The sequence below is a fragment of the Lipotes vexillifer genome, unplaced genomic scaffold (genome assembly GCF_000442215.2).
Source record: "Lipotes vexillifer unplaced genomic scaffold, Lipotes_vexillifer_v1.1 scaffold418, whole genome shotgun sequence".
In the NCBI taxonomy this organism is placed as follows: Eukaryota; Metazoa; Chordata; class Mammalia; order Artiodactyla; family Lipotidae; genus Lipotes; species Lipotes vexillifer.
In genome coordinates, this window is record NW_006798629.1 from 4,247,536 (window position 1) to 4,263,785 (window position 16,250).

Genomic DNA, 16,250 nt, shown 5'->3' on the forward strand with positions numbered 1-16,250 from the left:
AGGAATGTAAGGTGTATCTGCTACAGTGAGCAAAAAACTCTTTTTGCCCTCAAAGAATTTTGCAGAAAGAGAGAAGCTGACACTCCCCTAAAAGTGAAAGTATAAAGTGCTTTCAAAGAGAAATGCTCTGTGCCTTAGACTGTTAGGGCTGCCGTAACAAAATACCACAGACTGGGTGGCTTATAAACATCGAAAATGTATTTCTCACAGTTCTGGAGGCTGAAAGTCCAAAATCAAGGTACCAGCATGGTGGGGTGAGGACCCTCTTCCAGGTATCAGAGTTCTTGTTGTGTCCTCACATGGTGGAGGGGGCTAGGAAGCTTTCTGGAGCCTCTTTTATACGGGCACAAATCCCATTCATGACTTAAGACCCTCCCAAAGGCCACACCTACTAATACCTACCATCACCTTTGGGGGTTAGGATTTCAACATATGAGTTTTGGGGACACAAACATTCAGCCCATAGCACACTGTATGTTAGCTTTCACTACATAACAAGCCACTCTGAAAAATAGGGGCTGAAAGCAAGAACCATTTAATTATTGCTCCCAAGTCTGAGTGTTGATGGGGGCTGGATGAACTTCCATGTATGGAGGTGGGAAGGCTCTCAGTGTGTGCTGGCTGTCAACTGAGGTCTCTCTTATCCTCCAGGAGGCTAGCCCTGGCTTCTTCACACAGTGGAGGTTACAAAGCTCCCAAGGGTAGCAAGACAGGGCAAGGCCCATTGTGCAAGCACTTTTCAAGTCTTTCCTTGTATCACATTTGCCAGTGTCCCATTGATGAAAACAAGTCATGTGGCCAAGACCAGGTTCAAGGAATGGGAAGATAAAATCCACCTCTTGATAGGAAAAGTGGGAAGTTACATTGCAAAAGTATATGCATCCAGGGATGGGAAGAATTTGGGTCCATTTTGCAATCAACCGCAATCTGCCAAGTACTCTGGCAACGAGGACTGTTCCCTTCATCATTGCCTTTCCTAAACAGGGCTGCAGAAAGTCATTTCCTGATCACCTTTATCACTGGAAGATCAATTTCCTATTTTCCCTAAGTGACTATTTTGGATGTTTTCACAAAGAGGCAGAAATCCTAAAGATAGCAGGGAGCTCTCTCCTTCTTCACAGACCTTGATAATTCACAATTCAGTCGTTCGACCAGATGTTCAGAACACATGACCTCATGTTGAGCTCCTTAGTCATAAAGAGTTTACAGGATGATTATTTACATCAGTATGATTAGTTATGCTCATTCTTACTGATGGAATAACTAACATTCTGGCAATTTGCACAGAATTTTATGAGAAGTCTATTGTAGTCAGCCTCAAATGACTAAAATGCCATAGCTACAAAGAACACTGTTCCTCTCCTCTCTGTTAAGAGAAAATGAGACTCTTTCACTGGGCAAAAGCTAGGCAAAGACCTTGAAGTTGACCATCACCTTGAGAAGATTTGGTGTGATTGACACTCTGAGAAGCCTCTCCTTCTAGGCACTAATTTCTCTTCAATCCAAGTAAACTGGCTTGAGCGCTCAAGCCACAGCTTCGTGATTTGAGCATTCCTCAGTATAGTTCACTGAATCACTGAAGATACTGCCTCGTTCTTAACCATCCTATTACTCTTTTTTTTTTTTACATCTTTATTGGAGTATAATTGCTTTACAATGTGTGTTAGTTTCTGCTTTATAACAAAGTGAATCAGTTATACATATACATATGTTCCCATATCTCTTCCCTCTTGCATCTGTTCTATTACTCTTAATTTTTTTAATTGAGCAATTTATTAAATAAGTATTTTAAATAATTATTTTTCATTGATTGCTACAACTAAAATGATATAAAATTTAAAACACTATTTGATGACCATTTGTAGACATAATACGTTATCTAAATAATGGTGCTCTTCAATTTTGAGCTATCTCCTAGGCACCTAGATGATCATAGAGTCACCATGGTGGAATGGGGGTGGAGGGGAGAGGGGACTAAATACAGATTCCCTTTGTTCCAGTCATTCTGATTCAGAAGATATGGGATGAGGACAGATACGCAATCTTAACAGTCATCACAGGAGATTCTAACATCCACTAAAATTGGAAAACCACTACCTAGGGTTTGTTAGTGGCTCTAGTGAGTGTCAAATTTTTAGGGAAAGTTTACATCAAAAGTTATTTATATATAAAATAGGTAAACAACAAGGACCCAACGATACTGTATAGCACAGGGAACTATATTCAATATTTTGTAGTAACCTATAATGGAAAAGAATCTGAAAAAGAATATATATGTATAACTGAATCACTTTGCTGTACAAATGAAACTAATATCTCATCTAATACAACATTGTAAATCAACCATAGTTCAATCAAAAGAAAAAGGAAAAAAAAAAAGCTCTTGCAATAGTCTTCTACGTAGACTGTGGTTTCTTTTGCAAGATAAATTTCTTTTATATATATATTCTTTTTCATATTTTTTCCATTATGGTTTATCACAGGATATTAAATATAGTTCCCTGTGCTATACAGTGGAACTTTGCTGTTTATCCATTCTTGCATCTGCTAATCCCAAACTCCTAATCCATTCCTCCCCTGCCCACTCTCCCCCTTGACACAAGTCTGTTCTCTATATCTGTGACCCTGTTTCTGTTTCACAGATAAGTTCATTTGTGTCATATTTTAGATTCCACATATAAGTGATATCATATGGTATTTGTCTTTCTCTATCTGGCTTACTTAGCTTAGTATGATAATCTCTAGGTGCATCCATGTTGCTGTAAATGGTATTTCATTCTTTTTATGGCTGAGTAATAGTCCACTATGTATATACACCACATCTTCTTTATCTATTCATTTGTCAATGGACATTTAGGTTGTTTCCATGTGCAAGATAAATTTCTAACTGACTGCTAAAAAATTATCAAGTTATTGGAGGAAGGAGTCCAGCTGTATTTCCAAGTTTCCTTGTTTCTCTTTTCCCTCCTGATCTAAGCAGGAAGAAGAGAAAAGAAGAGTGGAGAGGAAGGGAGAGGGGAGGGGAGAAGAGGAGAGAGAGGGGAGAATATGTTTTGTCAAGTATAAATTATCTACCCCTCTCTGGACTTTGTTTCTGATCAATTGCTTAATCTCTGCTCAGTAGGTCTCCTAACAACTACATGCAGTTTCTCTTTATACAGAAGGTCACAAGCCTAAGTCAGGGGCTGTCAAATCCAGTTGTGAACCATAATTACCTGGGATCTCACCTCAAACAGACTGTTCTTAAGCTCAAGCATGTATATTTTTATAAACTTCCCAAGTTATTAAAAAATGTAATCAGATTTGGCAACATTCTTAAATCCAACCCAGTTCCAAAAACTTAATGTTAAATATTACATGTAATGAGTTCATAACAAGGTGATTTTTCCAGTAAGATGTTTGGCTCCTATAAGCACTCCAGAATCCAGACATAGAAAGTTATATCAAACCAAGGTTATACAGCCTGAGATTTCAAATTAATTTCTTACACATTCTTCACAAGTTAAATCTACATTTCATCAGGAGTAAGAAACAAAAGGGAAACATTATTTTCGAGGACTCTATCCTTAACAATAACATTTTCTTCTACCTTCTTGTGGTATCAAGTAAGTTCATGGAATTTGGAATAGAACCACCTGGATTCAAATCCCTAATCTCCCGTTTACTTTGTCAATTATATTGGCAAAGTATTCAAATTCTCTCAGCCCATTTCCTTATCCATAACACACAGATTTTAATATCAAAACCTGTTAGGAATCCTGTGGTTGTCAGATTGAGAAAACCCAATTCAACTTAAATGATGAACACAAGTTATTGGGGGAAAACACTAAAAGTAGAGTAGGCTTTAACTGAGGCTTAATCTAGCTGCTCAGTAAAATTGACAGAGTTCTAATTTCTTCCAGTTTTTCTTTACTGCCTTCTTTGGTGCTACTTTTACCCAAGGCTGACTCCCCTCAGCAGCTTCCGTGCTTCCACATTCATAGTTAACACGAAAAGAATGTCTCTCCAGACATTTTCACAGAACATCCAGGATCCCTCTGTAAATTTCTCCTGCGATCTAATTTGTCCAAACTGGGTCACATGATCATCCTTAACTAATCACTGCAGTTGGGATTTGTTGATTGGCTTCAGTCTACAAGGGCTTATCCTGGAGATGGGGATGGGATCTGTGTCCCTCAAAGCATTGGGGATATCCTTGGGGAAGAAATGAAAATCTGGGTACTATTATCAACAGAAAGGGAGAGAGAATCTGGGTGCCTTAAAATAAAAAACATTCACTACCTTTCTACATAGGCATTTGTGAGGATTACAGAAAGTAATCTACCTAAAACATTAGTGGCTGGCACATGGTAATCAGTAAAAGTTTACTATGATTATTACTATTCTTATTACTACTGTCAGCATCAATTAATGCGCCCAATGCATGGCAATGTCATTAAGGCCTGAATATCACCCAGAGAATATGGACATCTGCTTCTCATTTGTGGAAATGATGGAGGGGGACTTCATGCTTAAATCTCATTGAAGCATGCTTTTCTTAACCACATGTGGTTAAGCGTAATTGTTGAGCATGACAAAGTACGAAAGTTCTGGGAAACACTGACCGCTTGTCCGTGTTCATAAAGCTATGTTTCACCACCAGAAAGGATGCCTTTATCCCTGCTCTGGACATCCCCTTGTAGAATTCCATCTAAGATCCCATTCTATAACTGCCATGAAAACGGGACCTGCACACAGAGGCCCATGTTGACTTTCACATCCTGTAGGCAAAGAATGTGAAAAACTGATCTGATTTAGTCACAACTCTAACCTTTGAAATGCACTGCCTTTGCTAGCCATTCCCTTTCCTTGTGTTTTTACACTATAATAAAGGAGGTGGAGGTATGAGTTGGTGAAGTGAGAAGAGTGAGGAGGAAATTTGGACAAGTTGTAACCATCCACGTCCAAACATTCTGTGTAGGCAGGCTGGCCCATTTAAACCAAAGCAAATCTAAAACTGTCCTGAATTAGAAAAGAGCAAGGGTTCCCACGGATTGCTCATGTACTCTGCTCCAGCCAGTGTGGACTTGTTTCTTTCTACTAAAGCACAGAAGAGGCATAACTAAGGGGCCAAGTGTGAGTTACACTCCTCTGCAACAACCAGGGCCCCACCTACATCCTCCAGCAGTCATTTGCTTGGGTTGAGGAAGAGAGTACCTAAGAGGATATAATCCCTGCCTATTGCTGGGACCCCCCCAAAGCCTTGCCGTGTGGTTTCTACAAAAATCCTTTCATCCCTCTGTGCCTTTGTCCTGTCAGCCATGAATGAGGCACCCTTCTCACAGTAGAAATTATTTCCAAATAGAACATTCTACACCAGCGCTTCTTGATTGAGTGTGTACCAGTAAAACCCAGGAGAGGGCTTTAAGATTTTAGATGCTGGGGCCACACCCCACAACTACTAAATCAGAATTTATAAGGGAGAAACATGTATATATATGTATATGACATGTATATATATATATATATATATATATATATATATATATATATATATATATGACCTTTAAATGTATTTCTTATAAATATATCCTCAGTTTAAATACAAATCACTATAAACGTAATGTAACGGGCCCAAGTATTATAAACATGCGTGTTCCGTAAAAGAGAAATTCTATACATTTCTTATTTGACTCCCATTAAAAACGAACTAGTCTGCTTTTAAATTCTTTTACTTTGTTGTATCCCTAAAATGGCTAATAATAAATTGATTCCATAAATGGAGAATTCCAGAATTAAATCCTATGTAGACAGATAAAAGCACAGGAAGGATGTACCTTATTTACGTGTTGACTAAGGTTATATACCTGTCAAAGAGGTGATATCCCTTTACAAATAAAAACAAAGAAAACAATAAGTAGGATATATTGGCTCTTATTAGACTAAATACAATTAAGAGCAGGCTTTTAAAAAATCATACTCTTTTCATTAGAGAGAGAAAGCTTCAGACCAAAGAAAGAAAAAGGAAAGGGAAAACAGGAGCATTAATTCTGATCTCCTAATTTAATTCAGATATATAGTAATCCAGAGGGGACTGTATTTTAAAAATTAGCTACAATGTGTGAAGTGCACTAATTCCATTTTATAAAAGTTTTATTTGAATTACAATGAAAAGGAAACCAAAAAAGGGTGGGAGGGAAATCTTTGCTAATATTAATTAATTAATGATACGCTAAATTTTAGAGAGAGGGTAGGCATAAATGTGTAAATGATAATTTCTTGACTCTTATTGGTAACTGTGTACATGAAAATTCTATCTTTTGGTGTGGTCTACATTATACACCCCAGTTTTTGCAAGCAAATTAGAAACAGATAAGCCACAAAAATCAAATGACTACAGGTTAATCTATTTTGATGTGAGCTCTTACAAAGAAAAGGTGGACCGTTTTCCCAAAAGATGTTCTTGATGTGTAAGACCCCACTAAGCCTCTCCCACTAAGCCAATCAGAAGGCAAGTCCTAGAAAAGAATGGAGATAATATTACCTTCCCCCATTCACGTTATCAGTTAAAGAAAAGCAGCAAAAGTGAATTCAACATATTGCAAATATTTATCACCCCACACGGGTGTGACTATGCACTCTTCTACTTGGTTGACTAATCACTGTGTTTTATCATTCAGGCTATGACTATCTTTACCCAGCAGGGACATCACAAAAAAGGAGCCAGCATGAAAGAGACAAGACAACTGAGGAAGAATACAGAAAAAATGTGACATTCCTGGAACAAAGAAGAGGACAGGATTAGAGAAATCTAATTAGAACACGAGGCCAGCATTTCCCTAATTGTGTTCTCTGGAATGCTTGTCCCAGGAGAGGCTCAACCAGTAATAGGTTCCATGGCCAAATGGGTTGGAGAAACCTTGCATTATCTCTCCCCCACTTTCCTTGGAGATTCACAAGAAGTTGATATTCTTGGTTTAAGCCAAGTGACTCACAAATTTATTCAGCTGTGGAACTTTTTAGACCTCCTGGCACCCACAAATAGTCCACAGAGCTAGTGTTCTGTAGAACACACGGTAACCACTAAAGCCGCCAACATAAGACTGGTGCTTTAAGGTAGCCCAGGAAAGGAACAATGCTTCAGAGGTCAGCTGAAAATAGGGATTTTCATGCTTTTCCATTTCTGTGGCAGACAATGGCATGTGTATGGAAGGAAAGGGGGCAAGGCCATGTTCTCAAATGAAATTCCACACATAAAATGAGTGTCATTGAAAAATTCAAGAATTCTCAATTTGAATTCAACTAAAAGAAGAAGAGATGTTAAAGACACATCACCCCCCACTACTTTAAAAGATGAAATATATTTGGACTGTATTTCACCATCACAGTGGAGGAGGAAAAGAATGTACACACACCAGAAAGGTTAGAGTACTAACGTATGTTAGCCTCTCTGATGTTCCAGGCTTTTGGTTGTTCCCTCTGTGTGGCTAATCTCGTAGTCATCATAACAATTTTAGTAAGTGAACATTATTATCCCTATTCAGACTTCGAAGAGAGTAGGTGAACTTTCACTACTTTGTGAAGTATTACGGAAAGGTGAAAAAATATGGGCAAGAAAGAAGCAGAAAAATAGGAAGGAAAATTCCTAACTTTGCATAAAGAGGGATGCAGAGAGGCATTATCCACTCCGGGAAGGAGCAAGGTTGCAGAGGTTATGAAGAAGGCATGCTAATAGCCCACCACAGCAAGGGATTTCGCAATGCACTGGTGTATCACCACTCAACCTAAGTAACCCGTACATGGAAGATGCTGCATGATGAGTTAATCCCCAGGGCCTTCTTGCAGTATCACCATCAAGTCTGTTTTACTAGTCAGTCAGTCAAAGCAAGAGGAAGGGAAGAAAGGTCGGGACTTCCCTGAACTCATAACAAATCAAGGACAAACCCAGGATTGGATGGCTGATAATAACTGAACATAAATTGTAGGAATCCAGGGTTAGGTGGTGGGTCTAAGAGACTTGAGGAGTGAAGAACTACTCATGACTAACAAAATAATCAAGACCGTATGTGGAGGGGAAAGCAATAAAAGAAAAGATGGCATGGGGAAGCAGGATCAGACTTTTCCACATTCAATCCAACCTCACGTGGAATCTCTAAGGACAGTCATTACTGAATGGACCCCATCTCTCCATCTGTCAGTGAGGAAAAGTCTTACGCTGCCTATCTTATCCACATACTGATAGACTGGGGCATTTTAGGGTGTTATACCTGGTTTCAACTGTTTGTGAATTCAGAAATCTTTGGGTTACATGTGAGAGAAAATCTTGCTCAAACTGGTTTAAGAGAAAATAAGATTAAATTTAAATAAAATTTAGTCATTTCATTGAAAAGTTCAAGAAAGAATGATTTCTGGCCCAGTTAACCCCAGGGTCTCACACGGCTCAAGTCACACTAGCCTTCCCCCTCTCTCTTTCCTCCCCCCTCTTTTATCGCCATCTCTGCATTTATTTCCAGTTCCATCTCTTTCTCTCTCAGTCCCACCTTCCCCTCTGTTGACATCATTCTCAAGCAGGCCTTCTCCACTAGGGACCTCAGATAGCTCCAGCTCTCATACTTTGATAGTTGTACATCCAAGTGCAAAACAGAAACAGATCAGACACTTACAAAACAGAAACAGACTCAGACCTAGAAAACAAAATTATGGTTACCAAAGGGGAAAGGGGTGGGGGGGATAAATTAGGAATCTTCTCTTTCCCAAAAATGCTAGCAAAAGTCCTAGATTTGATGAAAACTCTAATTTGAAAAGATACATGCACCCCAATGATCATAGCAGCACTATTTACAATAGCCAAGACATGGAAGCAACCTCAGTGCCCATCAACAGATGAATGGATAAAGAAGTTGTGATATGTATATGTAATGGAATATTACTCCTCCATAAAAAAGAATGAAATAATGCCATTTGCAGCAACATGGATGGATCTAGAGATTATCATACTAAGGGAAGTAAGTCAGACAGAGAAAGGCGAATATCAAATGATATCACTTGTTTGTGGAATCTAAAAAAAAATTATACAAATGAACTTATTTACAAAACAGAAATAGACTCAGACACAGAAAACAAACTTATGGTTATGAAAGGGGAAAGGGGTAGGGGGATAAATTAGGAATTTGGGTTGAACAGATACACACTACTGTATATAAAATAGATAAACAACAAGAACCTACTGTATAGCACAGGAAACTCTATACAGTATAGAGACAAGACAACTGAGAACAGTACAGAAAACTGTGACATTCCTGGGACAAAGACGAGGACAGTGCAAACCTGTGATAAACCATAATGGAAAAGAAAATAAAAAAGAATATATATATATATATATAAAACTGAATCACTTTGCTGTACACCTGAAACAAACACAATAATGTAATCAACTATATTTCAGCTAAAAAATTGAAAAAGAAAAGTCCTGGCTTTGAGTCATATCAGTTGAAGCCACATGCTCATCTCTGCAACAAGCTCAGTGTCCAGGGACTGGGATGTGCTGATTGGTCACCTGTGCTCCCCTGAAGCTGAGAGGTGGGTCAGTCCCTCCACAGCCATGGACTGAAGACAGAAGAGGGGGTTCTCCAAAGGAAAGAAGGCAAATTGGTGCTGAGCAGGCAGAGTAACAGATGTCCACTAAGGCCAATGCAGTCTTTTAAAATTTAAGAGGGCTCAGATTTAAAGCACTTGGGCCTTGCTATTGGCTGGTGAAATGTATATCAAAGCACTGTGGAACCATAAAGAGGAGGAAGCAATTTGCTCTCCATAGAAGGAGGCAGGAGGAGGTGCCCTTTGAGCTGAGGCTGGAAGGAGGTGTAAGCATGTGACAGAGGCAGTCAAGGCTCCCAAAACAGGTCCTGTTCTCTGACTATTCTCGCCCAGGGACTTTGAATGGAAATGACAGTCTTCCAGGCAGAGAGAGGTAAAAAGTTAAAAGCTAATGTGTCTCATCCTTTTCTCCCTTCCCCTTTGGCAGCATCTGTGGAAGCTGTGTGTTGAAACTGTACAGCCTCAAGATTGAATCCTTGGGTTACCACCTGGAAGAAAGCCACCCAGTAACTATGCCCCACCCACAGTGACCTTGCCTGGGTGAGAAAACCTCTGTTACGGTAAATCACTGAGACTCAGGGTTATGATAACATCGCCACTTGGGATCTGTTTTATGTTTCTGAACTCTTGTCACATACATAGTGAACTTCATCAATTTCATAAACTTCATCTCAGCAGCTCTGTTGTGCTCTATATGTCTTTCTTTCTCCTTGGTCCATTGAGGGAACTATTCAGGTCATGTTCTTGTGGTGATGGGATAGGCACATGAAAGCAAATGAAAATGTACAAGGCCCTCTGAGGCCTAGGCTGAGAATTGATACACTGCCATTTCTGCCCTGGTGCCATTAGCCAAAGCAAAGTCACATAGCCAAGCCCAAAGTCAAGGGCAGGGGAAATGCACTGCACCCATGACAAAGTGATGGAGATGGTGTGAATCTTAGGGAAGGCAAAGATTTGGGACCAAAAATTCCATCTACCCCTTAGGTATCTTTCACCATGGAGACTCATGAAAGCCTCAGAAAACATCTGCGGGGAATGTCAAGATACTCCTGGACTATGAAATGAAAGATAACCGACCTTCAGAATTCTCCTCATTTGGGAAGTTCAAAGGCCACAAGTACCTCTCTCAGCCTCCCCAGCATTCTCTGCCTCTTGCTATCTTTTCTCCACATTGTAAACACCAGGATTAGTTCTGTTACCCACAGATCAGGAGTTTGTGTCTTTATTTACCCTGGTGACAAGAAAGGTGATGGAAATAGGACATAAGGAAAAAGCTGTTTTTTCATCTGCACTACCTCATTGGCTTTGTATTTATAAGATTTATAGCCCAAGGAAAGCTATAAATAAGGTTAGAAACAGCTTGAGGGGCTGGTGATGGAATCACAAATCACCAGGGTTACATCTTCGTCTCTATCCTGATGTAGAACCTTTATAATTGCCAACATATATTGATCTCTGCTCGGGCTACACACCATTTGTATATCAGAAGCTAAAAGAAAGTGACCTCAACTTTCCTAAAACGTCTGCAAAGTTTCATACTGACTAGCCCAAATCTAGTTGGAGTGGCTCCACTATTTCTTATCCGGTGGAAGGCAAAGCTGGTGCTGCCAGGGCTTCTGTTTATCTGTTTCCGTATGTCCTTTTTCTGCTCTTGTTTTTATGTAAGAACCCCAAGTGAGACAGAATGCAATGTGAGGGTTGAGGCCACCAGTCTACTTACCCTAATATAAATTCTTACCAATTGATTCCCTTCATGATTTACAGTATAAAGTGGGAAGCTATGGGCAAAGAGAGCATTGCCTCCAAAATACCTCACTTAAAATGCACCTAACTGTCTGAAACAAATTTATTTATCTTCCCCGTTAGAATAAAAAAAAATTCATTGTCAGATCACTGTGCTGCTGCTATGGGTTTCAGAGGATGAGAAACACATTTTGTTGGAAAGATAAACCCAGATGCCAGAAGGTTTGATTTGGTAGAAATAGAGGCAGAGGGCTCTCAGTGGACTAAAGCTGGATGGAGATGCCTGGTGGGGCACACAGGGAAGGGAGGATAGACTAGGACAAGGAGGCACAACAAATAAAAATAAAATCTGCTGAAGACAGAAGGAGATTTTGTTTCTTCACAATGTTGCTTAGACCTTATCCTGAAAACTGGATTCACCCTAGTAGCCAGCACTTGCTGAGCAGTTGCTCTAAGCCAGAGTCTGTGCTTGGTGTGTTCCATGCCCCATAGCATTTATCATTATCCTATTTTCAGATCAGGAAACTGAGGCTGGAGAGAGAGTGAGTGACTTGCCTAAGGTCTCACAGATAGAAGCCGTCTGCCTCTTACCTCAAGAATGTAACCACTGTACTGTGTTTCCTTCATTCCCTTTAAAGAAATGAACTGACTTGGCTATTGGGTTGATAAGGAAGAAGACACAAGAGAAAAGGCAAACAACAATAAAAGAAATATCAAACAAATAATGAGAGAGAAAAAATACTGAACTTGCACTTCGTCCTGGCTCTGCCACTTAATGATTTGAAAGACGAGGCAGATTCTCTGGGCCCCAATGTCTTGCACAAAAAGCTTGCAAACAGTATCGTGGGATGTTCAGTGAGACTTTTTCTGTTGCCCAGAATTGATGACAGGCCAGTAAGTAGAGGACAAAGAGAGGTCAAGTACCCCACATTCTAAAGACAGCCGTAAATGATGGGGCCGAGATATCCACTACAGGAATAACTAAGAGGCAGGCAAACAGTCTTTGCTACCTTCAGCTATCTTCGGTAAAATGATGTCAGCATCCCACCCCATCACCTTGGCATTCACCACTTCCACACAGTCCATCGGCTTTCTATAAACAGGACTTGAACCTCTTTGCCTGTGAGCCTTCTCTTCCACAGGAGCATATGGTAGCCCAGAAGTACAGAGAGGGGTCCTTTCTTCCAGAGAAGCCTTTAGCTAAGGATGGAAAGGAATTGGTAGGAAAATAAACCAGCATCCTTGTCTTCAGGAAAGATATGAAGACATGGAAACCTCCATGAAGTTTCACCTGCTTTTCTCTCATTTGGAAATGTCACCTTACATGCTAGGCAAACTTAAATTCATCATAATAGTGTTAGCTAAGCTGTTGCAACAAGTAACCCTAAATCTCAATAACTTACCACAACAGAGGTTTTTCTCACCCATGCAAAGATCACTGTGGGTGGGGGGTCTTCCTGGGTGGCTCTCTTCCATGCGGTCACCCAAAGATTCCATCTCGAGGCTCCACAATTTCAACACACAGCTTCCACAGACGCTGCCAAAGAGAAAAATGGATGATACACACTGGCTTTTAACTATCTTTGCCTGGAGGCTTGGCACTCCATTCAAAGCCACGTGGCACCAACCTAACTGGCAACTCCTACTCCCGCATCAAGCCCCAGCTCAAAGAGCACCTCCTCCATGAAGACCTGCATGATTATCCAGCCTCCTTCCAAGGAGAACAAAGAGTTTCATCCTCCTTTATGCTTCCCACAGCCTTTGATACATGTCTCTAATGTCTCTAATTCATGCTTCTCAGATTGCTTTGTAATTTTGCTCTCCCATTTTTCTGTGAGCCCCACAAAAGGAAAAAAAATATAAAGCTCATTTCTTTTTTGGTCCCCATCATAGTGCCAGGGAAGTAGCTAGGGTTCAAGAAATGTTTAGTGAATGAATGAATGAATGAATTATGGCTTCATAAATAGCTATGACCTTGCAATTTTCCTGCTGTATCTAATCACAGGACATGCAATCAGATCTCCACAAAACCATCCTTGATTCTTCTGATGTGGAAATGCTCCTTGACTACATTTCTCCTCTGGGTATGGCAAGGAACCAAAGTCAGGGAAATAGCAGATAACAGTAAAAACCTAGGATCGGGAGCCTTGAATTAGCACAGTAGGACTTGGATGCCAAACATAGGTCAGGAATAAAAACTGGACCTCCTGACACTAACATGTTCTCCAGCATGGCTGTGCTCCCTGCCCCCAGGCCCCACCAACACACAGAGTGCCCAGAGCAAAGCCCCTAGGGCACCTGGCATTTCCAAGGCCACAGTCCAAACCTTCACAAGAAACCAGATGAGCCAGGCTGATCCCCAACTGGCAAGAAGGAAGGAAGGAACTAGAGATTTCTCAGCTGAGGAGCCTCTGAGAAAAGCAAAAATTTAAGCTTCCTAAGATTCATTGCTCCCGCCATATGCTGTGACTTTTCCATTCATACCAGAAATTGTGGGAATTTCAGCTTCCAAATATAACATTGAGAAATTAACTAAGAGTTTATAAATAAGTCCTGACTCAGAGCAGGGCCCTTGTTAATGTTCTTCAAGCCCTGTGGGAATTGATGCCCCAACCAAGGCCCTTACTTTGGGGGATACTCCCCACCAAGAAGGAGGTCCTCACTGCCCTTCTATGACCTTGTTACTGTCATCCTCGCCACCTCTGTATCAGACTTCATACTCTCTGGGACTCTCAGCTTGTGCCAAAAATCAACCAAGTTTGTGCCAAGACAAGAGCTGGGAGGACATGGAAATGGGAAGTATAACAGAAAACTGAAGCAGAGTAGGCTTTGTGCTTTGGCCAAAGCAGGGCCACCCCTCTGGTATGTGGAGCCCTTGACTGCATAAGCAATTTGAGTCACCCAGAATTAAAGTGTCAGCACTATTCTGGAAGCCTAGCCTCATCTGATCCTGCAAAAGACATACTGTCCTTTCCAACGTGAGCAATATTCTTGCCAGTCTGCCCTTCTGGAATGAGGCCCCTAGGAAACCCCACAGGCACAAATCCTAGAGCACAGGGCATCTGGTCAACCTGACATTGGGGTTAAGGATCAGAGAGAGCCCTGAGGAAAATGTTCTGCTCTGGCTGCAGAGCAACTCACTGAGATGGTTACATAATTGGAGAAAATTTGAGTCATAGAAAAATATAAAAAAGATAATAAATGTCACCTATAATGTTTCCACCCAGGATTACCCACTGTTGAAATTTAACTCTATTTAAAACTAGTATTTTTTGCTATGGCTATATAATTTGTTAGACCCAGGACTAGCTATGTAATTTGCTGGGCCTAGTGCAAATGAAAAGGTGGGACCCCTTGTTTAAATTTTACTTAGACTTTTAAGGCAGTGATAGGAAAGTATTAAACAGAAGGGCCCATCTGAGCATGGGGCTCTGTGTGACCTCACAAGTCATAGCCCATTAAGCCAGCCCTGACTGCTGGCCTGGACTGGTCCCAGGCACCATAGGAGGACCTAGGAAATTTTGAGGAAGGTGCTCTGCTGTGTGTGTCCCCTCAAATATGGGGGCGAGGACAGGGGTCATCCTTGCCTGGGTCTAAGTGCAGTACTGTGTGAAGATTACAGAGATAAGGGACACGTTTCAAATTGATTTACCACTTTGTCCCCAAATGTCAAGAAACTCATTATAGAAAAGGCTAAGTAATTTATGAGACACTTAGCCAGCAGAATATTACACAGTCACCAAAAATGATGTTTACAAGAGGCTTCTAATAATACAGGGCAAAATTATTGTAATATAATGTCAAATGAAGTAAATACAATCACCATTATGTGAATATGTATGAACAGAAAAAAATAGTTTTAAAAAGAGTAAAATTTCAACAGCTGGAAATATTCCAAATTTCCTAGGTGGAAATATTATAGGTGATATTTATCTTCTTTATATTTTCCTATGACTCAATTTTCTCCAATAAACAAGTATGGATATTATAAAGAAAACAAAATTCCAAAAATATAAGTGAAATATAGGTACAAATTCTACCTATACATGATATATAGACTATATATCATGTATAGTCTATATATCTATATATATATATACAAGTCTATATATAGACTTTTCATTTCTGATGAGTTCTAGAAACATTTTATTAGGAAGTTTTGCAAGAAGTGGACTTATGCTATTCAGTGTTCTTTAGGGATTTCCCTGGTGGTGCAGTGGTTAAGAATCCGCTTGCCAATGCAGAGGACATGGGTTTGAGCCCTGGTCTGGGAAGATTCCACGTACCTTAGAGCAGTTAAGCTCATGTGCCACAACTACTGAGCCTGCACTCTAAAGCCCGCGAGCCACAGCTATGGAGCCCGCGAGCCACAACTACTGAGCCCGTGGGCCGCAACTACTGAAGCCTGAGTGCCCTATAGCTCATGCTCCACAACAAGAGAAGCCACTGCAATCAGAAGCCCGTGCACCACGATGAAGAGTAGCCTGCGCTCGCCACAACTAGAGAAAACCCGCACACAGCAACGAAGACCCAACGCAGACAAAACAAACAAACAAGCAAAAAAACCCAAAGTGTTCTTTAACTGCTAAATAGTAGGAAAAGTAAAATATTATTTTACCTAATACTGATTTCTGCAACTCATTTTTTACATCATAATATTAAACACTAAAATATATATATATAGTTATTTCCATGCCAAGTTACCTAATGTCAACCCATCCTCTTCTGTCCCTTGTAAGGGGTTTTGTCACTGCTTTAGATATGGGAGCTAATGTTATTGACAATAATTGAGGGGCTGGAAGACAGATCTTTAGATACAGATGTAGCAAAGCAAAAAATTATATACTCCAAGATATACTAAAATTGTAACTTTCTGTTTCTCTATTTCTGACTTTTATTTCCTCATGATCTCCTTCACTCCATTATCACAAAAT